Source organism: Ranitomeya variabilis, chromosome 3 (assembly GCF_051348905.1).
Source record: "Ranitomeya variabilis isolate aRanVar5 chromosome 3, aRanVar5.hap1, whole genome shotgun sequence".
Lineage (NCBI taxonomy): Eukaryota > Metazoa > Chordata > Amphibia > Anura > Dendrobatidae > Ranitomeya > Ranitomeya variabilis.
The window spans coordinates 54,872,801-54,898,950 of record NC_135234.1 but is presented as its reverse complement, the minus strand read 5'-3'; positions in this window follow the sequence as shown (position 1 = coordinate 54,898,950).

The window sequence follows — 26,150 nt, the reverse complement described above, 5'->3', positions numbered from 1 at the left end:
GCCGATGGAGTGGTTGGCAGACTGCGTTCTGTGGAAGAGCTGTAGCTTCTGCAGGAGGACGAGGAGGAGGAGGAGGAGGGGGTGCGAACGCCTACAGCCAACTGTTTCCTAGACCGTGGGCTAGGCACAACTGTCCCTAAATTGATGTCGCCTGTGGACCCTGCATCCACCACATTCACCCAGTGTGCCGTGATGGACACATAACGTCCCTGGCCATGCCTACTGGTCCATGCATCTGTAGTCAGGTGCACCTTTGTACTCACAGATTGCCTGAGTGCATGGACGATGCGCTGTTTAACATGCTGGTGCAGGGCTGGGATGGCTTTTCTGGAAAAAAAGTGTCGACTGGGTAGCTCGTATCGTGGTTCAGCGTACTCCATCAGGGCTTTGAAAGCTTCGCTTTCAACTAACCGGTAGGGCATCATCTCTAACAAGATTAGTCTAGCTATGTGGGCGTTAAAACCCTGTGTACGCGGATGCGAGGATAAGTACTTCCTTTTTCTAACCAGAGTCTCATGTAGGGTGAGCTGGACTGGAGAGCTGGAGATCGTGGAACTTTCGGGTGTGCCGGTGTACATGGCAGACTGAGAGACGGTTGGAGACGGTATTGTTTCCGCCGGTGCCCTAGATGCAATATTTCCTCCTACAAAACTGGTGGTTCCCTGACCCTGACTGCTTTTGGCTGGCAAAGAAACCTGCACAGATACTGCCGGTGGTGCGGAAAATGGTTGCCTTACAGTGACGGAAGGGATGTTGCATTGCTGACTAGCTTCATTGGCCGAGGGTGCTACAACCTTAAGGGACGTTTGGTAGTTAGTCCAGGCTTGAAAATGCATGGTGGTTAAGTGTCTATGCATGCAACTAGTATTTAGACTTTTCAGATTCTGACCTCTGCTTAAGCTAGTTGAACATTTTTGACAGATGACTTTGCGCTGATCAGTTGGATGTTGTTTAAAAAAATGCCAGACTGCACTCTTCCTAGACTCGGATCCCTTTTCAGGGATTGCAGACTGAGCTTTAACCGGATGGCCACGCTGTCCTCCAACAGGTTTTGGCTTTGACACGCGTTTTGGGCCAGATACGGGCCCGGCAGATGGAACCTGTTGCGATGTTGATGCCTGCTGCGGCCCCTCCTCCACCTCCGCTTCTGAACTACTGCCGCCTGCACCCTGTTCCCCCAATGGCTGCCAATCGGGGTCAATAACTGGGTCATCTATTACCTCCTCTTCGAGCTCGTGTGCAACTTCGTCTGTGTCACTGTGTCGGTCGGTGGTATAGCGTTCGTGGCGGGGCAACATAGTCTCATCAGGGTCTGATTGTGGATCTGTACCCTGAGAGGGCAATGTGGTGGTCTGAGTCAAAGGAGCAGCATAGTACTCTGGCTGTGGCTGTGCATCAGTGCACTCCATGTCAGAATCTACTTGTAATGGGCATGGCCTATTAAATGTTTCACTTTCTAAGCCAGGGACGGTATGTGTAAAGAGCTCCATGGAGTGACCCGTTGTGTCGCCTGCTGCATCCTTCTCTCTTGTTGTAGTTTTTGCTGAGGAGGACAAGGAAGCGACTTGTCCCTGACCGTGAACATCCACAAGCGACGCGCTGCTTTTACATTTACCAGTTTCGGAAGAGGAGACAAAAGAGCTAGAGGCTGAGTCTGCAATGTAAGCCAAAACTTGCTGTTGCTGCTCCGCCTTTAAAAGCGGTTTTCCTACTCCCAGAAAAGAGAGCGTTCGAGGCCTTGTGTAGCCTGACGACGAAACTGGCTCCACAGCTCCAGACTTAGGTGGAATATTTTTATCCCCACGACCACCTGATGCTCCACTACCACTACCATCATTACCAGCTGACAATGAACGCCCACGACGACCTCTTGCACCAGACTTCCTCATTGTTTTAAAATCTTAACCAAAGTAACTTTATTTGTTGCTGTCAAACAACTTACACGGTGAGCTATAACTTCAGTATGATTTCAATATCCCTTAACAGGTTGGTGAGACCACAAGGAAAATCAGGCACAATGTTACACACTCTGTTTTCTGTGGCACAAAATCACAGAGATGACACACACGCAGGACTGTCACTCAAGCACTAATGTCAATATTAATCTCCCACCTAATTTTTTTTTTTTTTTCTCAGGGAGACTTTAGAAACCAAATAATATTAAAAAAAAAAACAAAAAAAAAAGGCTTTCTATGGCCCACAATTAGAGAGAGAGAGGTGGCACACCCAGGAGTCAAGACTGGCGCACAAGCTGAAAGGGCAATATTACTCTCCCACTGTTTTTTTAAGTTTTTTTTTTTTTATTTTCAGGGAGACTTTAGAAACCAAATAATATTAAAAAAACCAAAAAAATAAATAGCCTTTCTATGGCCCACTGAATGAGAGAGAGAGGTGGCACACCCAGGAGTCAAGACTGGCACACAAGCTGAAAGGGCAATATTACTCTCCCACTGTTTTTTTAAGTTTTTTTTTTTTTTCAGGGAGACTTTAGAAACCAAATAATATTAAAAAAACCAAAAAAATAAATAGCCTTTCTATGGCCCACAATTAGAGAGAGAGAGGTGGCACACCCAGGAGTCAAGACTGGCACACAAGCTGAAAGGGCAATATTACTCTCCCACTGTTTTTTATGTATTTTTTGTTTTTTAAGGGAGACTTTAGAAACCCAATAATATTTAAAAAAAAAAAAAAAAAAGGCTTTCTATGGCCCACAATTAGAGAGAGAGAGGTGGCACACCCAGGAGTCAAGACTGGCGCACAAGCTGAAAGGGCAATATTACTCTCCCACTGTTTTTTTAAGTTTTTTTTTTTTTTATTTTCAGGGAGACTTTAGAAACCAAATAATATTAAAAAAACCAAAAAAATAAATAGCCTTTCTATGGCCCACTGAATGAGAGAGAGAGGTGGCACACCCAGGAGTCAAGACTGGCACACAAGCTGAAAGGGCAATATTACTCTCCCACTGTTTTTTTAGGTATTTTTTGTTTTTTAAGGGAGACTTTAGAAACCCAATAATAAGAAAAAAAATAAATAAATAAATAGGCTTTCTATAGCCCACTGAATAAGAGATAGCACACACAGCAGTGGCACACAAGCCCTGACTGAGGCCAATATTTTTCTACCACTGATTGATGTAGTGTTTTTGTGTTGAGGTAGAATTTAGAACACAAATCACGGAAAAAATAAATAGGCTTTCTATGGCCCACTCAGTGAGAGATGGCACACACAGGGATGGCACTGTAGCAGAAATGCCAATCTTAATCTCCCACAAAAAAAAAAAAAAAAAAAAAACAGGGACTGTCCTACAATTACTATCTCCCTGCAGTAATCTAAGCCAGGTATGGCAGGCAGCAATAGGAGTGGACTGATGCACAAATTAAATAAAAAGTGTGGACAAACAAAAAAGATAGCTGTGCAGAAAGGAACAAGAGGATATGTGCTTTGAAAAAAGCAGTTGGTTTCCACAGTGGCGTACACACAGCAATACAGCTATCACGGAGCCTTCTAGGGCAGCCCAATGAGCTACAGCGCTGAGGAAAAAAAAAAAAAATAGCTTCCACTGTTCCTGCACACCGAAGGTGGTGTTGGACAGTGGAAATCGCTACAGCACAAGCGGTTTGGTGGTTAGTGGACCCTGCCTAACGCTCTCCCTGCTTCTGACGAAGCGGCAGCAACCTCTCCCTAAGCTCAGATCAGCAGCAGTAAGATGGCGGTCGGCGGGAACGCCCCTTTATAGCCCCTGTGACGCCGCAGACAGCAAGCCAATCACTGCAATGCCCTTCTCTAAGATGGTGGGGACCAGGATCTATGTCATCACGCTGCCCACACTCTGCGTTCACCTTCATTGGCTGAGAAATGGCGCTTTTCGCGTCATTGAAACGCGACTTTGGCGCGAAAGTCGCGTACCGCATGGCCGACAAGCACAGGGGTCGGATCGGGTTTCATGAGACGCCGACTTAGCCAAAAGTCGGCGACTTTTGAAAATGATCGACCCGTTTCGCTCAACCCTACTCATGAACGTTTTGCTGCATTGTCACAAATTAGGCATTAATTGAAAACTTTTTCATTTTTGTGGCTGAATCATGTGGAGGCAATTACTGCTATGTTGATTAATTATGGGATATGTATAAAGATGTTACAAACATTGCTATGGGGCTTGTCATGTTTTGACTGCTTTACTACGTATGATATATAAAAAAAATTTGGAAGCTTAATTGCTCCACATTTTTATAAATACATAATTATTATTCTAATTCTAGTAACGGCTCCTTTACTTAATGGCGACGATTCACCAGTAATTTGTGTACCTTTGTTTGGCTATTTTTTAGCATATTGTTGTCCCCATATTGACTGATTTTACCTTTAATCTTTTAATGTTGTATTAATAAAAATCGTTGTGCAATTTTATGGCATATAGCTTCCCGGTTATTTATTGATTTATGTTATTTTATGTTATTTTTTACAAAGTCTGAACCCACATCGTCTGTCGAGCCCATGGAGGTAGGATCTGTTGCTGTGAATGAGAGGAGACGTCGCAGAGAGAATAAGCACTGTTTCTACTGTGGGTCCACGGGATATTGGAGAAAAGACTGCAAATCCTGCCCTATATCTTCCAAGGTGTCGGGAAACACCTAAGTGTGGGTAACTGTCAAAGTTTCCCAGACTCCCAGGTACATTTTTCCTCAGTTTCCAAGCTATTGCTTAACCCCTTCCCGACCTTTGACGCCACGTAGGCATCATGAAAACCTGTGCCAATCCGACCCATGACGCCTATGTGGCGTCATGGAATGATCGCGTCCCTGCAGATCGGGTGAAATGGTTAACTCCAATTTCACCCGATCTGCAGGGACAGGGGGAGTGGTGCTTCAGCCCAGGGGGGGTGGCTTCACCCCCCCGTGGCTACGATCACTCTGATTGGCTGTTGAAAGTGAAACTGCCAATCAGAGCGATTTGTAATATTTCACCTAAAAAACTGGTGAAATATTACAATCCAGCCATGGCCGATGCTGCAATATCATCGGCCATGGCTGGAAACACTGATGTGAGCCCCCCCACCCCACCGATCGCCCCCCCAAGCCACCGATCTGTCCCGTAGTCCCCTCCGTCCTGTGCTCCACTCCCCCGTCCTCCTGTCCGTTCCCCCCGTGCTCCTATGTCACCCCCCCGTGCTCCGACGCCCCCCCGTGCCCCGATCTCCCCCCCCTTATACTTACCGAGGCTCCCGGTGCCCGTCCTTCTTCTCCATGGGCGCCGCCATCTTCCAAAATGGCGGGCGCATGCTTAGTGCGCCCGCCGAATCTGCCGGCCGGCAGATTCATTACAAGTACATTTTGATCGCTGTGGTAGGTTCTATCACAGCGATCAAAATTTAAAAAATAATAAATAAACCCCCCCCTTTATCACCCCCATAGGTAGGGACAATAATAAAATAAAGAAAATATTTTATTTTTATTTTTCCACTAGGGTTAGGGTTAGAACTAGGGTTAGAACTAGGGTTAGGGTTAGGGGTAGGGTTAGGGTTAGGGGTAGGGTTAGGGTTATGGCATGTGCACACAGTGCGGATTTGGCCGCAGATCTGCAGCGGATTGGCCGTGGATCCGCAGCAGATTAGCCGCGGATCCGCAGCGGATTGGCCGCGGATCCGCAGCGGATTGGCCGCGGATCCGCAGCGGATTGGCCGCTGCGAATTCGTAGCAGTTTTCCATCAGGTTTACAGTACCATGTACACCTATGGAAAACCAAAACCGCTGTGCCCATGGTGTGGAAAATTCCGTGCAGAAACGCTGCGTTGTATTTTCCGCAGCATGTCAATTCTTTGTGCGGACTCCACAGCGTTTTACACCTGTTCCTCAATAGGAATCCGCAGGTGAAATCCGCACAAAAAAACACTGGAAATCTGCTGTAAATCCGCAGGTAAAACGCAGTGCCTTTTACCTGCAGATTTTTCAAAAATCGTGCGGAAAAATCTCACACGAATCTGCAACGTGGGCACATAGCCTTAGAGTTAGGGTTGCAATTAGGGCTAGGGTTGGAAATAGGGTTAAGATTAGGCTTGTGGTTAGGGTTACGGATAAGGTTAGGGGTGTGTTGGGGTTACAGTTGTGGTTAGGGTTGGGATTAGAGTTAGGGATGGGATTAGGGTTAGGATTAGGGTTAGGGTTGGAATTAGGGTTACGGGTGTGTTGGGGTTAGGGTTGTGGTTAGGGTTGTGTTGGGGTTAGGGTTGTGATTAGGGTTATGGCTACAGTTGGGATTAGGATTAGGGGTGTGTTGGGGTTAGTGTTGAAGTTAGAATTGAGGGGTTTCCACTGTTTAGGCACATCAGGGTCTCCAAACGCGACATGGCGCCACCATTGATTCCAGCCAATCTTGCGTTCAAAAAGTCAAATGGTGCTCCCTCCCTTCCAAGCCCCGATGTGCGCCCAAACAGTGGTTTACCCCCACATTTGGGGTACCAGCATACTCAGGACAAACTGGGCAACAACTGTTGGGGTCCAATTTCTCCTGCTACCCTTGCAAAAATAAAAAATTACTTGCTTAAACATAATTTTTGAAGAAAGAACAATTATTTTTTATTTTCACGGCTCTGCGTTATAAACTTCTGTGAAGCACTTGGGGGTTGAAAGTGCTCATCACACATCTAGATAAGTTCCTTGGGGGGTCTAGTTTCCAAAATGGGGTCACTTGTGGGGGGTTTCTACTGTTTAGGCACATCAGGGGCTCTGCAAATGCAATGTGACGCACGCAGACCATTCCATCAAAGTCTGCATTTCAAATGTCACTACTTCCCTTCCGAGCCCTGACGTGTGCCCAAACAGTGGTTTACCCCCACATATGGGTATCAGCATACTAAAGAGAAACTGGACAACAACTTTTGGGGTCAAATTTCTCCTGTTACCCTTTCAAAAATAAAAAATTCTGGGCTAAAAAAATATTTTTGAGGAAAGGAAACACATTTATTATTTTCACGGCTCTGCGTTATAAACTTCTGTGAAGCACTTGGGGGTTCAAAGTGCTCACCACACATCTAGATAAGTTCACTTGGGGGTCTAGTTTCCAAAATGGAGTCACTTGTGGGGAGTTCCTACTGTTTAGGCACATCAGGGGCTCTGCAAACGCAACCTGACGCCCGCAGAGCATTCCATCAAAGTCTGCATTTCAAAACGTCACTACTTCCCTTCCGAACCCCGACGTGTGCCAAAACAGTGGTTTACCACCACATATGGGGTATCAGCGTACTGAGGAGAAACTGGACAACAACTTTTGGGGTCCAATTTCTCCTGTTACTCTTGGGAAAATAAAAAATTGTGGGCTAAAAAATCATTTTTGAGAAAAGAAAAATTATTTTTTATTTTCATGGCTCTGCGTTATAAACTTCTGTGAAGCACTTGGGGGTTCAAAGTGCTCACCACACATCTAGATTAGTTCCTTGGGAGGTCTAGTTTCCAAAATGGGGTCACTTGTGTGGGAGCTCCAATGCTTAGGCACACAGAGGCTCTCCAAATGCGACATGGTGTCCGCTAACGATTGGAGCTAATTTTCCATTCAAAAAGTCAAATGGCAGGCCTCCCCTTCCGAGCCTTGCCGTGCACCCAAACAGTGGTTTACCCCCACATATGAGGTATCGGCGTACTCAGGAGAAATTGCCCAACAAATTATAAGATCCATTTTATCCTGTTGCCCATGTGAAAATGAAAAAATTGAGGCTAAAAGAAATTTTGTGTGAAAAAAAGTACTTTTTCATTTTTAAGGATCAATTTGTGAAGCACCTGGGGGTTTAAAGTGCTCACTATGCTTCTAGATAAGTTCCTTGGGGGGTCTAGTTTCCAAAATGGGGTCACTTGTGGGGGAGCTCCAATGTTTAGGCACACGGGGGCTCTCCAAACGCGACATGGTGTCCGCTAAAGATTGGAGCCAATTTTTCATTGAAAAAGTCAAATGGCGCTCCTTCCCTTCCGAGCCCTGCCGTGCGCCCAAACAGTGGTTTACCCCCACATATGAGGTATCAGCATACTCAGGACAAATTGGACAACAACGTTAGTGGTCCAGTTTCTCCTTTTACCCTTGGAAAAATAAAAAAAATTTTGCTAAAAGATCATTTTTGTGACTAAAAAGTTAAATGTTCATTTTTTACTTCCATGTTGCTTCTGCTGCTGTGAAACACCAGAAGGGTTAATAAACTTCTTGAATGTGGTTTTGAGCACCTTGAGGGGTGCAGTTTTTAGAATGGTGTCACTTTTTGGTATTTTCAGCCATATAGAACCCTGAAACTGACTTCAAATGTGAGGTGGTCCCTAAAAAAAATGGTTTTGTAAATTTTGTTGTAAAAATGAGAAATCACTGGTCAAATTTTAACCCTTATAACTTCCTAGCAAAAAAAAAATTTGTTTCCAAAATTGTGCTGATGTAAAGTAGACATGTGGGAAATGTTATTTATTAACTATTTTGTGTCACATAACTCTCTGGTTTAACAGAATAAAAATTAAAAATGTGAAAATTGCGAAATTTTCAAAATTTTTGCCAAATTTCCGTTTTTTTCACAAATAAACTCAGAAATTATCGACCTAAATTTACCACTAACATGAAGCCCAATATGTCACGAAAAAAGAATCTCAGAATCGCTAGGATCCGTTGAAGTCTTCCTGAGTTATTACCTCATAAAGGGACACTGGTCAGAATTGCAAAAAACGGCAAGGTCATTAAGGCCAAAATAGGCTGGGTCATGAAGGGGTTAAAGTTGAACTTGGTGTAAACAACTGTTTTTTTCCCCGCTGTGACTTTTGAGGATTGTGGGTCAACTGTGAATTTGATTGACTCCAGGTTGGTGGCCCAGAGTAGAATAGGGACAGCTAGGTTGGCTGCTCCCATAAAAGTGGTGGCTGTTGACTCTACACCCCTTGCCAAGAATGGGATCTGCTCTGTCACAGGAGTTCATCCTCAAGGTGAGCCCTGTACATACTGAATGCATCACCTGTTTTGTTCTGGACAACTTGCCTGTGGGGTTGGTGTTGGGGTTCCCTTGGATGCAATGTCATAATCCAGTCTTCAACTGGGAGTCTCAAGAAATTGTTAATTGGGGTCCAAATTGTGTAAATTAATTCCTAAAAATTTGCATCTGTCTCTTTTGTCAGTCTGGAGGGTATTTCGGAGTATTTGAAGGACTTCGAAGATGTGTTCTCAGAAAGCGTGGCTGAGGTTTTACCACTGCATCGACCATTTGATTGTGCCATTGACCTGATTCCAGGTGCCAAATTGCCCAAGGCCCATCTGTACAATCTTTTGGGTCCTGAGCAGGTCACAATGAAAGATTAAATTTCCGAGAGTCTTCATAAGGGGCACATTCACCATTCTATTTCTCCTGTGGTGGCAGGGTTCTTTTTCGTTAAGAAAAAAGATGGTGGTCTCCGCCCCTGTCTTGACTTTCGGGAACTTAGTAAGATAATGGTAAGAAATACTTTCCTGCTTCCACTCATTCCTGATTTGTGTCAGGGGCTAAATGGTTTTGGAAGCTGGACTTGTGGGGGGCATATAACTTGATTCACATACGAGAGGGGGATGAATGGAAGTCGGCATTTCTCACATCCAAAGGATTGTTCGATAACCTTGTTATGCCTTTTGGGTTGACAAATGCTCCTGCTGTCTTTCAGAATTTCATTCATTAGCCTGATGCATCTGAGCCCTTTGTGGTAGAGGTGGACGCTGTTGTGAATTCCGTTCTCGGGCTCCCTCCTGTGGTCATGAGCGGTACTGTGTGAGTTTGTTCTAGGGCTCCCTCTGGTGGCCTTTAGCGATATGGCTGGTCTTGGCTGGGCTCTGCTGATTCATTTCCTGCTATGCTGGGCCTATTTAATTCACCTGGCCCTTCATTTGTTGCCTGCTGTCGGTGTATTCAGTCCTGTTTCTGAGTTCTCCTGAATATTCCTTGTGACCAGTCTCCTGCTGGAGAAGCTAAGTTTGTTTGCTCATTATTTCCTTGAAAACGTTTCTCAGTATATAATGAGTTCAGTCCAGCTTGCTTTTATGTGATTTTTTGCTGGCTGGTTAGTTCTGGGGTGCAAAGTGCGCCCCTCACATCGTGAGTCGGTGTGGGGGTTCTTGCATTCTCTGCGTGGTTTATTTTTGATAGTTTTTGTACTGACCGCACAGACTCCTATCTATTTTCTGTCTATCTAGTATTAGCGGGCCTCATTTGCTTAACCTGTTTCATTTCTACGTTTGTCCTTTCCCCTTAACTCACCATTATTATTTGTGGGGGCTATCTATAACTTTGGGGTTATTTATCTGAGGCAAGTGAGGTCTTTGCTTTCTCTCTAGGGGTAGTCAGTTTCTCAGGCTGTGAACGTGGCGTCTAGGATTTTAGGAACGCTCCACGGCTGCCTTTAGTGTGTGTGGATAGGATCAGGATTGCGGTCAGTATAGCTGCCACATCCCCAGAACTTGTCCTATATTCTGGTCATATATGTCAGGTCAGTTTTGAGGTCCTACCACCGGACCATAACAGTACAGCAGGCCACAAAGTGTTAATGCAGCAGAAGAGGGAGAAGAGAAATCCTGAAGTCATTTTTTTTTTCTGCACTGTGTTTAGCCTCTCCCCTCCCCTTAATCTTTGGGTGGTTCTGAATTTAGTTGCAGATATGGACATTCAGAGTCTGTCTTCTAGTGTGGATCATCTCACTGCAAGGGTGCAGGGCATTCAGAATTATGTAGTCCGCAGTCCTATGTCAGAGCCTAAAATACCAATTCCTGAACTGTTCTCCGGAGTCAGATCTAGGTTTTTGAACTTTAAGAATAATTGTAAGTTATTCCTTTCTCTGAGACCTCGCTCCTCTGATGATTCTGTTCAGCAAGTTAAAATTATTATCTCTTTGTTACGTGGCGACCCTCAAGATTGGGCATTCTCTCTGGTGCCAGGAGATCCTGCATTGCTAAATGTGGATGCATTTTTTCTGGCGCTTGGAGTACTTTATGAGGAACCAAATCTGGTAGACCAAGCAGAGAAGGTTTTGCTGGCTCTCTCAGGGTCAAGATGAAGCAGACGTTTACTGTCAGAAGTTTAGGAAGTGGTCTGTGCTCACTCAATGGAATGAGTGCGCCCTGGCGGCGATTTTCAGAAAGGGTCTGTCTGAAGCCCTTAAAGATGTTATGGTGGGGTTCCCCACGCCTGCGGGTCTGAATGAGTCAATGTCTTTGGCCATTCAGATTGATCGGCGTTTGCGGGAACGCAAACCTGTGCAATGCAATGCGACAGGAATCTGACCAGAGTTGAATGGCAAAACCACAGACATCAGAATGGGTTGTGCTTTTACTGTGGTGATTCTGCTCATGTTATCTCAGAGTGTTCTAAGCGTACAAAAAGGTTCACCAAGTCTGTCACCATTGGTACTGTACAACCTAAATTCATTTTGTCTGTTACTTTGATTTGCTCTCTGTCATCCTACTCAGTTATGGCTTTTGTGGATTCAGGTGCCGCCCTGAATTTGATGGATTTGTCATTTGCCAGGCGCTGTGGTTTTATCTTGGAGCCTTTACAATTTCCTATTCCACTAAAGGGAATTGATGCTACGCCATTGGCCAAGAATAAACCTCAGTACTGGACTCAAGTGACCATGTGCATGGCTCCTGCACATCAGGAGGTGATTCGCTTTCTTGTGCTACATAATTTGCATGATGTTGTCGTGTTGGGTCTGCCATGGTTGCAGGCTCATAATCCAGTCCTGGATTGGAAAGCAATGTCTGTGTCAAGTTGGGGTTGCCAGGGAATTCATGGCGATGCCCCTTTGGTGTCAATTGCTTCTTCTACTCCTTCTGAAGTCCCTTAATTTTTGTCGGACTACCAGGATGTATTTGATGAGCCCAAATCCAGTGCCCTACCTCCTCATAGGGATTGTGATTGTGCCATAAATCTGATTCCTGGTAGTAAGTTCCCTAAGGGACGACTTTTTAATTTATCTGTACCTGAACATGCCGCTATGCGGAGTTATATAAAGGAGTCCTTGGAGAAGGGGCACATTCGCCCGTCCTCGTCCCCTTTGGGTGCGGGGTTCTTTTTTGTGGCCAAGAAGGATGGTTCTCTGAGACCCTGTATAGATTATCGCCTTCTAAATAACATCACGGTCAAGTTTCAGTACCCCTTGCCACTGTTGTCCGATCTGTTTGCCCGGATTAGGGGGGCCAGTTGGTTCACCAAGATAGATCTTCGTGGAGCGTATAATCTTGTGCGCATAAAGCAGGGTGATGAATGGAAAACCGCATTTAATACGCCCGAAGGCCATTTTGAGTACCTGGTGATGCCTTTTGGGCTTTCTAATGCCCCCTCTGTGTTTCAGTCCTTCATGCACGACATCTTCCGAAAGTATCTGGATAGATTTATAATTGTGTACCTGGATGATATTTTGGTCTTTTCTGATGATTGGGAGTCTCATGTGAAGCAGGTCAGGATGGTATTTCAGGTCCTGCGTGCCAATGCCTTGTTTGTGAAGGGCTCTAAATGTCTCTTCAGAGTCCAGAAGATTTCCTTTTTGGGCTTTATTTTTTCACCTTCTACTATTGAGATGGATCCAGTCAAGGTCCAGGCTATTCATGACTTGACTCAACCTACATCTGTGAAGAGTCTTCAGAAGTTCTTGGCTTTTGCTAATTTTTACCGTCGCTTCATCACTAATTTTTCTAGCGTGGTTAAGCCTTTGACGGATTTGACCAAGAAGGGTTCTGATGTGACGAATTGGTCTCCTGCGGCCGTGGAGGCCTTTCAGGAGCTGAAACGTCGGTTTTCTTCGGCTCCTGTCTTGCGCCAGCCCGATGTCTCTCTTCCCTTTCAGGTCGAGGTTGATGATTCTGAGATTGGAGCAGGGGCTGTCTTGTCACAGAGAAGTTCTGATGGCTCTGTGATGAGACCATGTGCTTTCTTTTCAAGAAAGTTTTCGCCTGCCGAGCGGAATTATGATGTTGGTAATCGGGAGTTGTTGGAAATGAAGTGGGCATTTGAGGAGTGGCGACATTGGCTTGAAGGAGCCAAGCATCGTGTGGTGGTCTTGACAGATCACAAGAATTTGACTTATCTCGAGTCTGCCAAACGGTTGAATCCGAGACAGGCTCGATGGTCGCTGTTTTTCTCTCGTTTCGATTTCGTGGTTTCTTATCTTCCGGGTTCGAAAAACGTGAAGGCTGATGCCCTTTCTAGGAGTTTTGTGCCTGACTCCCCGGAAGTTTCTGAACCTACTGGTGTCCTCCAAGAGGGGGTGATTTTGTCTGCCATCTCTCCTGATCTGCGACGGGTGTTGCAGGAGTTTCAGGCCAATAGACCTGACCGTTGTCCACCGGAGAGATTGTTTCTCCCGGACAGATGGACCAGTAGAGTTATTTCCGAGGTTCATTCTTCGGTGTTGGCATGTCATTCTGGGATTTTTGGTACCAGGGATTTGGTGGCGAGGTCCTTTTGGTGGCCTTCCTTGTCGCGGGATGTGCGTTCCTTTGTGCAATCCTGTGGGATTTGTGCTCGGGCCAAGCCTTGCTGTTCTCGTGCCAGTGGATTGCTTTTGCCCTTGCCTGTCCCGAAGAGGCCTTGAACGCATATTTCCATGGATTTTATTTCGGATCTCCCTGTCTCTCAGAGGATGTCTGTCATCTGGGTGGTTTGTGATCGTTTTTCTAAAATGGTCCATTTGGTACCCTTGCCTAAGCTGCCTTCCTCTTCCGATTTGGTGCCACTGTTTTTTCAGAATGTGGTTCTTTTACATGGTATTCCGGAGAACATTGTGTCTGACAGAGGATCCCAGTTTGTGTCCAGATTTTGGCGGTCCTTTTGTGCTAAGATGGGCATTGAATTGTCTTTTTCGTCGGCCTTCCATCCTCAGACGAATGGCCAAACCGAACGAACTAATCAGACCTTGGAAACTTATTTGAGATGTTTTGTTTCTGCTGATCAGGATGATTGGGTGACTTTTTTGCCATTGGCTGAGTTCGCCCTCAATAATCGGGCTAGTTCTGCTACTTTGGTTTCTCCGTTCTTTTGCAATTCTGGTTTTCATCCTTGTTTTTCCTCAGGTCAGGTTGAGCCCTCTGACTGTCCTGGGGTGGATTCTGTGGTGGATAGGTTGCAGCAGATTTGGAACCCCGTAGTGGACAATTTGACGTTATCACAGGAGAAGGCTCAGCACTTTGCTAACCGCCATCGCTGTGTGGGTCCCCGACTTCGTGTGGGGGATTTGGTATGGTTGTCTTCTCGTTTTGTTCCGATGAAGGTTTCCTCTCCTAAGTTCAAGCCTCATTTCATCGGTCCTTATAAGATTTTGGAAATCCTCAACCTTGTGTCATTTCGTTTGGACCTCCCAACATCGTTTGCCATTCATAATGTGTTCCATAGGTCATTGTTGCGGAGATACGTGGTGCCTGTGGTCCCTTCTGTTGATCCTCCTGCTCTGGTCTTGGTTGAGGGGGAGTTGGAGTACGTGGTGGAGAAGATCTTGGATTCTCATGTTTCGAGACGGAAGCTTCAGTACTTGGTTAAATGGAAGGGCTATGGTCAGGAGGATAATTCCTGGGTTGTCGCCTCCGATGTCCATGCGGCCGATTTGGTTCGTGCCTTTCATTCGGCTTGTCCTGATCAGCCTGGGAGCTCTGGTGAGGGTTCGGTGACCCCTTCTCAAGGGGGGGGGGTACTGTTGTGAATTCCGTTCTCGGGCTCCCTCCTGTGGTCATGAGCGGTACTGTGTGAGTTTGTTCTAGGGCTCCCTCTGATGGCCTTTAGCGATATGGCTGGTCTTGGCTGGGCTCTGCTGATTCATTTCCTGCTATGCTGGGCCTATTTAATTCACCTGGCCCTTCATTTGTTGCCTGCTGTCGGTGTATTCAGTCCTGTTTCTGAGTTCTCCTGAATATTCCTTGTGACCAGTCTCCTGCTGGAGAAGCTAAGTTTGTTTGCTCATTATTTCCTTGAAAACGTTTCTCAGTATATAATGAGTTCAGTCCAGCTTGCTTTTATGTGATTTTTTGCTGGCTGGTTAGTTCTGGGGTGCAGAGTGCGCCCCTCACATCGTGAGTCGGTGTGGGGGTTCTTGCATTCTCTGTGTGGTTTATTTTTGATAGTTTTTGTACTGACCGCACAGACTCCTATCTATTTTCTGTCTATCTAGTATTAGCGGGCCTCATTTGCTTAACCTGTTTCATTTCTACGTTTGTCCTTTCCCCTTAACTCACCGTTATTATTTGTGGGGGCTATCTATAACTTTGGGGTTATTTCTCTGAGGCAAGTGAGGTCTTTGCTTTCTCTCTAGGGGTAGTCAGTTTCTCAGGCTGTGAACGTGGCGTCTAGGATTTTAGGAACGCTCCACGGCTGCCTTTAGTGTGTGTGGATAGGATCAGGATTGCGGTCAGTATAGCTGCCACATCCCCAGAACTTGTCCTATATTCTGGTCATATGTGTCAGGTCAGTTTTGAGGTCCTACCACCGGACCATAACAGGACGCCTCGGAAGTTGGGGTGGTGTTGTCCCAGTGGCCCTCCACTTTGACCAATCTGAGACCATGTGCCTTCTTTTCTAAGAAGTTCTCCCCGGTAGAAAGGAACTATGATGTTGGCAATAGAGAACTTCTGGCTGTTAAGTTGGCTTTTGAGGAATGGAGGCATTTTATGGAGGGTGCGGCTCATCCTATTACTGTGGTGACCAATCATTAGAACTTGGTGTACAACAAGTCTGCTAAAAGGTTGACCCTAGGCAGGCTTTTTTTTCCAAGGTCCTGTTCTTAATCACTTTTTGTCCGAGATCCAAGAATGTAAAGGCCAATGCCTTGTCCCGGAGTTTTGTTCCAGTGACTCCCTCCTAACCTCCTTCCTCCATTCTTCAACCTGGGGTGGTGGTAGCTGATGTGTCATCAGGGATGGAACGGGAGATTTGATCAGCTCAGTCTTAAGCTCTCCCATCCAAATCGGTTGATAAACTGACTGTGCCTATTCAGTTTCGATTCAGAGTTCTCCGGGAGTTCCATGACTCAGCTCTAAGTGGACATCCTAGGATCTTGGCTACTCATGGGGCCATTGCGAGGGTTTTTTGGTGGCCCTCGCTGATGTCTGATGTGCAGAAGTTTGTGTCTGTCTGTGCAGTGTGTGCCCGCACACAGAGCTCTCATAACCGGCCGGCCGGGGAATTGGTACCTTTGCCAGTTCCTGATAGACGATTGACACAATTGTCCTTGGATTTTATCACCAATCTTCCTCCTTCCAAGGATAATATGGTCATATGGGTGGTGGTTGACAGGTTTTCAAAACAAACACACTTTGTACCTTTGGTAGCGTTGCCCTCTGCGGAGACATTGTCTAGGTTGTTTGTTCAGCATGTGGTGTGATTGCATATTTGCCCTTGCGTGCGGTGTCTGACCATGGAGTAAAGTTTGTCCAGGTTTTGGAGGGCATTTTGCGAAAGGTTGGATCAACCAGTCATTAGAGCAAATTTTGCGCTCTCTTTCCACCTCTACACAGGATGATAGGTGTGATGCCTTGCCCTTAGCTGAGTTTGCATTTAATAACCGTGTAAACCACTCCACAGGTACCTCCCCTTTCTTCTGCAACTACGGGTTCAATCCTGACTTTGGGGAGTTTTCCCATTTGGACTCCAGTTGCCCTGGGGCTGATATAGCTGTACAGCAGTTGAGTGATTTGTAGCGGGAGGTGCAAAGGAATATTGGGGAGGCTCAGAGTAAGTTTAAGGTTATTGAGGACAGGAGATAGGCTGTGGGGCCGAATCTCCAGGTTGGGGATAAAGTTTGGCTATCTATGAGGAACATTACTCTTATGGTTCCTTTGGCGAAATTGGGGCCAAAGTTTATTGGCCCTTATGAGATCACAGAAGTGGTTAACCCAGGGGTATTTCAGTTGCGTCTCCCATTGTCTTTTAAGATCCCCAATGTATTCCATAGGGCTCTGCTGAAACCTTTGGGGGCTGACAAAGAAGGGTCATTGGGTCCCTCAACACCCGTTTTGGTGGATGGTCAGGAGGAGTACTAGGTGGAGCACGTTGTGGACTCCAGGATGGTCCATTGTACCCTCCAGTATCTTGCGCACTGGAAAGGGTATGGTCCGGAGGAACAATCCTGGGTTCTCCCCAATCGGTTCATGACGATTGTCTGGTGCAGTCCTTCTATGCCCGATTTCCTGGGATACATGGGGGTCCGGTGGCCCCCCATTGAGAAATGGGTACTGTCATGAATCTGGATGGGGTGGTCCTGGCTCCATCCTGTTCAGGTCAGGGTTAAGATTTCTTTGGTTCTGGGTAACTATTTAATGTTTGTAGTTCCTTGGTCCAGTGTCGGTGATACTTTCGTTCACTCGGCTAGTGATTGCTGACTCAGGTTACTCATTTGTAATCTTTGTGCCTCTGTGAGTTTTCTGTGTATGGCCCAGTTTGTCCCCAGACTTCTGCTTCTGTGTTCTGCTCTGTACTGCCTTTTCCTTCCTGGTTCTCTGACCCCTTGGCTAGTCTCGGTTCTCTCGCTGTCTCATCCCTTGGTACCTCGCACTCATTTGGCTTTGACCCTTGGCTCTCCATTTGACTACGTTTATGATTTGTGCCCTATATTATCCACTCTCTGATGCTTCCCTGTCCTCACACGTGGTAGCTCAACCCCCCGTGATAACATGACTGTTTAGTATCAGGTCCTGTGCACACTGTGTGTTTTAGCTCTCACACTCCCTGTGCTCAGTTCCGGGCTCCTTGCAAGTGCCCCCTAGGCTCCTCTGGTGACACACACCGTGTATCATTACACAACACTTTCCTATAGTCGTAAAGAATGGCTATGTCATTGTGTGCCGAAAATAAAGTTTAAAAATTTACATTCAGAAAATAAAAATAGTTTAGAAAAAATATTGTTTCAGATTTTTAATCAAATCAAAAAAATCTGTGCAATACACTCCCTCTGCATGACTTTTCTTAATTTTAGCTTTTCTCTCCCGTGCGCTTTTGCATAGCATTACCTCTTTTTTTCCCCTGATGTAAGCATATGCAAAACTTCATCTGGTTTCCTAACGGTGAATACAATGAGGTCACTGGGCAACGTTAAAATCCATAAGTTTTTTTGGCACTCATCTAAGGATATGCAGCTGTGACACCTCTCCATACATAAATACTGTACATAATTGCATTGCCTAGCTATTTATACACATTGCCAAGCTACTAATTACTGTGAGTATTAAGATTTAACTCTTTATATGAATAACTTTGTAAATGATACTTTCGTAATGTATTTTAAGCTCAATATGTGATATCACTTTATAAAATCAAAAGATAAAAATAATAGTTTACAGCAAGTTTTTGCTTTCCTATTCCAGTCCTCCCCCTTCATGTTCCGATTGCCTCCTTTACCATAAATCATTTGGGGGTTTTCTTGTATGAGTGACCACACTTTCAAAGAGTTCAATTGACACAATGTGTTATCCCTACTGTGACAACACATAGTTATTCAATATAACAAAAAGTGGCAAAAAAGAGAAATTATTTATGAAAAATAAGTATAACCTTTTTTATTTTTTTCTGAACCACTTATCAAAATTTGAGGCTAAACAATTACCAATGGTTTAGACTATAAGCATGTGCCTTGCATGTCATTGTACTTGATGCAACATGGAATATGTGCCATCTTGATACATTGGGTGCAAGATTAGCTACATTTCAGAAATTGACTTAGGAAGATTAAATGAAATATTGTGTCAAAGTGGAAACTGCGTCATGTTAAAAGAATAAAATAAATAAATGTAATAACATAACATCACTTCAACTCCATATTGAAGCACAAAAAAGTAGCAAAACTTCTGTGCAAAAACTTTGCGTCGCTTCGCCCTTTTATGAAGACCTAAGGGTGTTGGCTTACAAAAATGGGATGTGGCTAACCGCCATGAAACAAATTTACCATAATTTACACAATAAAATTGGCTTAAATCATATCAGATTTCATTTTCTGGCCCGAAGATGCACAAAATTTTTCACTTCTTAATATATTTGGCGCATCTTACCCCAGCTAGTTTTATGTTCAAAGTTGGAGTATAAAACATCTATATACATATAATTGTCTAAGGGGCACTTCCGTCTGTTTGTCTGTCTGTCTGTCACGGAAATCTCACGTCGCTGAATCAGCGACGGGTACAGCCCAGCCGAGAATTTGTCCCTCCCTACTTCTGTCCAGTCAGTGCCCAGCGCCCGCTCCATACTCCCCTCCAGTCAGCGCTCACACAGGGTTAATGGCAGCGTTAACATACCGTGTTATGCTGCGCTGTAACGCACTCCGTTAACGCTGCTATTAACCCTGTGTGACAAACTTTTTACTATTGATGCTGTCAATGCAGCATCAATAGTACAAAAATCTAATGTTAAAAATAATAAAAACAAAAAAACTGCTATTCTCACCTTCCATCGCCCGCCGATGCACGTGCGGCTGCAGCCAGCTTCCGTTCCCAGAGATGCATTGCAAAATTACCCAAAAGACTTAGCGGTCTCGCGAGACCGCTAAGTCATCTGTGTAATTTCACAATGCATCTCTGGGAACGGAAGCTGGGGGGAGCAGCGCGCACAACAGGACAGCTTCGCTGGATGCCGGAGGGTGAGTATATAACTATTTTTTATTTTAATTATTTTTTTAAACAGGTATTTGGTGCCCACACTGCTATATACTACTTGGGCTGTTTTATATACTGCGTGGGCTGTGTTATATACTGCGTGGGCTGTGTTATATACTGCGTGGGCTGTGCTATATATTATGTTGGCTGTGTTATATACTGCCTGGCTGCTATATACTATGTGGGCAGTGTTATATACTGCATGGGCTGTGTTATATACTGCGTGGGCTGTGTTATATACTGGGTGGCCACTGTTATATACTGGGGCCTGTGTTATATACTGCATGGCCTGTGTTATATACTGCATAGCCTGTGTCATATACTGCGTGGGCTGTGTTACATACTGCGTGCCCTGTGTTATATACTGCGTGGCTGTGTTATATATTGTGTGGGCTGTGTTATATACTGCGTGGGCTGTGTTATATACTGCGTGGGCTTTGTTATATACTGCGTGGGCTGTGCTATATATTACATGGGCTGTGTTATATACTGTGTGGGTTGTGCTATATACTGCATGGCCTGTGTTATATACTGCATGGCCTGTGCTATACATTACGTGGGTTGTGTTATATACTACGTGGCTGTGTTATATACTGCGTGGCTGCAATATACTATGTCGCTCCTATATACTACGTAGCCTGTGCTATATACTATGTGGCTGCTATATACATACATACATACATACATACATATTCTAGAATACGCTAGCTGCCTGCGTTAGAATCGGGCCACCATCTAGTTCTTGATAAATCTCCAAAGTATGTTGTGATTTTGAAAATAAATCTCATGCCTGAAAAATAGAAAGTAAAAGTATGTTCACATGGCGTCTTTTTTAGGTGTATCCACCACCCAGAAACCGTCTGAAAAGGCGCCACATAAATTGAACATAGTGCGCAGGAATGTCAAAATGACAATGTTTTGTTGTACATGTTCTATCACTGTGTCACTATGTCACATATTTTATCAGCTCCAGGGTTTGGAAATAGAAGTGACATGATCATTCTTCTGGGCAGATTCTTTTTTCCAAAAATGCTGCTTGAAGGCACTTTTATGAATATATATATATATATATATATATATATATATATATATATATATATATATTTTATTTTTTTTTTACTTTTTTTTAAATAAAATCTGTTATACTGTACTCTACCATTGCCTCTAATGAAATACATGCAAGGAATATATGTATTATAATGGTGTTGTGCTTGTCATGTTAAGAAGGATTGTGCTAGTTATATTTCAGGGCATGGCTTTAGCTGATGAAGTACATAGAGAACCTCCGTTCACCATTCATCAATTCCCTATATAGAGACCTTTAGATTTTTAATGTAATTTATCAACATCAGAAAATGTATTTCTTTTTCACTTTCACTTGCAGGGAATGAAGCCATAGCTGACCTTTTATGCCTTTAATCATGTTATTAATGACATGGTATAATAATTTATTCTATATTGTTTCTTATTAACTTATGTACAATTGTGGTAAAAAGTTTTTAGACTGACGTGAATTTTGTTTTTCACAGTTTGCTGCTTCAGTGTTTTTAGATCTTGTAGTTGGATGTTTCTATGGTCCTGAAGTACAGGTATCAGTGTTTCAAAATTTTTTAAACTTTCATTAATAAATACATCAAGTTTATGTAAAGTGTATGTACAGTTTTGGCGGTTAGTTTTCAAGACTTCTGTAATTTGTTAGGACATGCTGAATATCAGCTTCTGGGCCAAATCCTGACTAACGGCATCTCATTCTTACCTAATCACTGCTTGGAATTTTCACTTTTCCCTTGAGGCATGGTCTTCATCATTCTCAAAAAAAGTTTTATTCATCACCAAACTGCTCCTGGATCAATGGGAGAAATTGCTTCTGGAGAATGTTTAGATACTATTTTTATATAAACGGCTGTGTCCTTAGGAAAAATTGTGAATGAGCCCACTCCCTCCGATGAAAAGGAAACCTTATAAATTAATGGTCTTAGTATTCTTTACTATTGGCATGACACAGGACTCATGGAAGCACTCTGTTAGGGCTAGCGGAACGCACCGAGTAATGAGAGATAGATACGAGGTGCGTTCACAGCCGGGGTCCACCGTGCAGGGATACCTGCTGCTAAGTAATGGCAGATGGACACTGAGCTCACACATGGGTTAACCTCACCCCGCGTGAAATGTAAGCGACCTCTGTTGCTTAACAGAATCGCGCTGTACACAGAAAACTATTACCCTAACTAGGGTTGTGCTTGTTCTGGAACTCTTCTGTGCTAACCGCACACATGAAGGAACCAGATGCTAAGCCAAGGCTAATTGCCCTCACTGACGCTAGCTGCCTGCCTGAGTGTACAGCCCCAGAGCTAAACAGACTCTCCACATATGACTGAGTGGTAGAGTATCCACTGGCAACAGCCAAATACAATTGATACTATCCCATGGCCGTGCGGCCATGCAAGCCTTTTATAGTTGTAGCTTCTTCAGGACCTTCCTAGTGGACCAATAGGAGCTGCAACAGGACCTGAGCATGTGACCCCCGACCTCCAATGAGAGGTCTTCCCTTGGGCATGCTCAGAAGGAGAAAAGCAGGACCTAGTCCCAGAAGCGTCTGCTTGCCACTGACCAGTACTGGCTACAATGGCTGAGCCTGGAAGGGCAGCAGTAACTAAGAGCATAGTATCTGCCTGAGACAGATGCTGGGACCGACGTCTCCGCTGAGCAGACTCCACTGCTGCTGGAGAAGAATGGGAGACCGCAGTGGAGGTGGTTCAAAATTCCCCCTGTGCAGCGGCGGGAATTCGAGACCTAACACACTCACTTTTCTTCTCTGGGCAATCTTCTTGATGTTCCAAATGATCTAAAGAGTAGTGTTGAGCATTCCGATACTGCAAGTATCGGGTATCGGCCGATACTTGCTGTATCGGAATTCCGATACCGAGATCCGATATTTTTGTGATATCGGGTATCGGTATCGAAACAACATTAATGTAAAAATGTGTAAAAGAGAGAATTAAAATAAAAAATATTGCTATACTCACCTCTCCGACGCAGCCTGCACCTTACCGAGGGAAGCGGCAGCGTTCTTTGTTTAAAATTCGCGCTTTTCTTTCCTTTACGTGAGTCCCGGCTTGTGATTGGTTGCGTGCCGCCCATGTGACCGGGACGCAACCAATCACAGCAAGCCGTGACGTAATTTCAGGTCCTTCAGGATTTTAAAATTACGTTCCGGTGTTGTGATTGGTTGCGTCGCAGTCACATGGGCGACGCAACCAATCACAGCAAGCCGTGACGTAATTTCAGGTCCTTAAGGATTTTAAAATTACGTCCCGGCTTTGTGATTGGTTGCGTCGCAGTCACATGGGAGACGCAACCAATCACAAGCCGTGACGTCACGGGAGGCTGGACACGCGCGCATTTTAAAAAGCGCGCGTGTCCAGCCTCCCGTGACGTCACGGCTTGTGATTGGTTAATGGCGGCCATGTTGCCGGGACGCAGACCAATCACAGCAAGCCGTGACGTAAATTCGTCACGGCTTGCTGTGATTGGTCCGCGTCCCGGCAACATGGCGCCGTGACCAATCATAAGCTGGGACGTCACTGGAGGCTGGACATGCGCGCTTTTTAAAATGGGCGCGTGTCCAGCCTCCCGTGACGTCCCGGCTTGTGATTGGTTAATGGCGGCCATGTTGCCGGGACGCGGACCAATCACAGCAAGCCGTGACGTAATTTCGTCACGGCTTGCTGTGATTGGTCCGCGTCCCGGCAACATGGCCACCCTGACCAATCACAAGCCGGGACTTCACGTAACCAAGTAAAAGCGCGAATTTTAAACAAACAACGCTGCCGGTTCCCTCGCTGAGGTCCAGGCTGCGTCGGAGGGTGAGTATAGCGATATTTTTTATTTTAATTCTTTCTTTTACACATTTATATGGATCCCAGGGCCTGAAGGAGAGTTTCCTCTCCTTCAGACCCTGGGAACCATCAGGAATACCGTCCGATACTTGAGTTCCATTGACTTGTATTGGTATCGGGTATCGGTATCGGATTGGATCCGATACTTTGCCGGTATCGGCCGATACTTTCCGATACCGATACTTTCAAGTATCGGACGGTATCGCTCAACACTACTAAAGAGGCTTCATCAGACAAAATAACTTAGCAGAAAATACAGGGATTGGACTGTAGACTGGGGTAAAGTTATTTTCTCTGACAAAGACCTGTTCAGACTATTTGGTTCATCTGGAAGAATAATTGTCTTGAAATGAAAAGCTGAGCACTGCCATAAGTCCTGTGTTATGCCAGCAGTAAAGCATATTAAGGCCATTCATGTGTGAGGTTGCTTTTCATCCACGGAGGAAGCTCACTAGCAATTTTGCCCAAGAATAAAGAATTTTACTATGAACATAGAATGGGATCTAAACATCTTCTAAGAGTAACTTCTCCCAACAATTCAAATTTGATGATAAACAAAGACTTTTCCAGCATGATCGAGACAATGTCTCAAGGCAAGAGTGATAAATACATGGTTTGGAGAACAAAACATAGAAAATTGAAATTTTGGATCCATGGCCAAGAAACTTCCCAGATCTCAATCCCATTGGGAACCTGCAATCAATCCACATTAGGAGGACAAACAAAAACACAGAAATTATGCTGCACTCAAAGCACTGATTAGGCAAGAGTGTGTTGTCATCAGTGAACATTTGGCCCAGAAGCCAATATCCAGCCTCCAGGGCAAAGGGTGGTGTTCTTGAAAAGTAAAGGTCAACACAGTAAATACTGTATTAAGTCTTTGCATTAACTTGATGTATTTGTCAAAATAAAGTTTGTACATCAATAAATAGTAAAGTCTAAATATAAGGGGTATTTGAATAAGTGCTAACATGAGAGATACCCCCAAAAAATAAGATAAAATATAACTTTTAATTTAAACCTTTAAAAACAGGACACACAACAATTACAAACATTATATACAAAAAGTGCACACTGCATAAACCCTATGGATGAACCCTGGTCTGTATGCCTGCCTGGCTGCGGAGGTTGGCACCCTATATCAACCCACACGAGAATGGCGCCCCCGCTCACTGATGGCTGACCCTGTTTCCTTGTTGTGCCCTACCAGTAAGAGCGCGGCCGATCGCCGCTGGGTGTCAGCAGATTATTTCAGCTGACATCTGGCACTATGTGCCAGGAGTGGTCACAGACCGCTCCCAGAACATTAACCCCCGGAACACTACGATCAAACATGATCGCAGCATTCCGGCGGCATAGGGAAGCATAGCACAGGGAGGGGGCTCCCTGCATGCTTCCCTGAGACCCTCGGAACAACGTGATGTGATCGCATTGTTCAGAGGGTCTCCTACCTCCTCCCTGCAGGCCCCCAATGCAAAATGGCCACGGGGGGCCTTCCAGGTCCTGCAGGTAGGTGGCTTGCATGCGCCTGCCCAGAGCAGGTGCCAGCAAGCCTCCCTGCAGTGCCTGTCAGATCGCTGATCTGACACAGTGCACTGCAGAGTGTCAGATCAGTGATCTGATAATATATAGTGATGTCCCCCCCGGGGCAATGTTATAAAGTAAAAAAATATATATTTACATGTGTAAAAAAAAAAAAATTCCTAAATAAAGAAAAAAAAATATTGTTCCAAGAAATACATTTCTTTATCTAAATAAAAAAAAATGAAAGCATACATATTTATCATAGTATCACCGCGTCCGTAACGACCCGACCTATAAAACTGTCAAACTAGTTAACCCTTTCAGTGATCACCGTAAAAAAAAAAAAAAAAAACAGGCAAAAAACAATGCTTTATTATCATACTGCCAAACCAAAAAGTGGAATAACACGTGATCAAAAAGACAGATATAAATAACCATGGTACCGCTGAAAACGTCATCTTGTCCTGCAAAAAATGAGCTGCGATACAGCATCATCAGCGAAAAAGTAAAAAAGTTATAGTCCTCAGAATAAAGAGATGCAAAATAATTATTTTTATATAAAATAGTTTTTATGGGATAAAAGCGCCAAAACATAAAAAAAATGATATAAATGAGGTATCGCTGTAATCGTACTGACCTGAAGAATAAAACTGCTTTATCAAATTTATCAAACGTCGAACGGTATAAACGCCCCCCCAAAAGAAATTCATGAATTGCTGGTTTTTGTTCATTCTGCCTCCCAAAAATCATAATAAAAAACGATTAAAAAATGTCATGTGCCCGAAAATGGTACCAATAAAAACGTCAACTCGTCCCGCAAAAAAAAGACCTCAAATGACTCTGTGGACCAAAATATAGAAAAATTATAGCTCTCAAAAGGTGGAGATGCAAAAACTATTTTTTGCAATAAAAATTGTCTTTTAGTGTGTGACAGCTGCCAATCATAAAAATCCGCTAAAACAACCTCTATAAAAGTAAATCAAACCCCCCTTCATCACTCCTTAGTTTGGGAAAAATAATAAAATTAAAAAAATGTATTTATTTCCATTTTCCCATTAGGGTTAGGGTTAGGGTTGGGGTTAAAGTTAGGGTTTGGATTACATTTACAGCTGGGATTAGGGTTAGGGG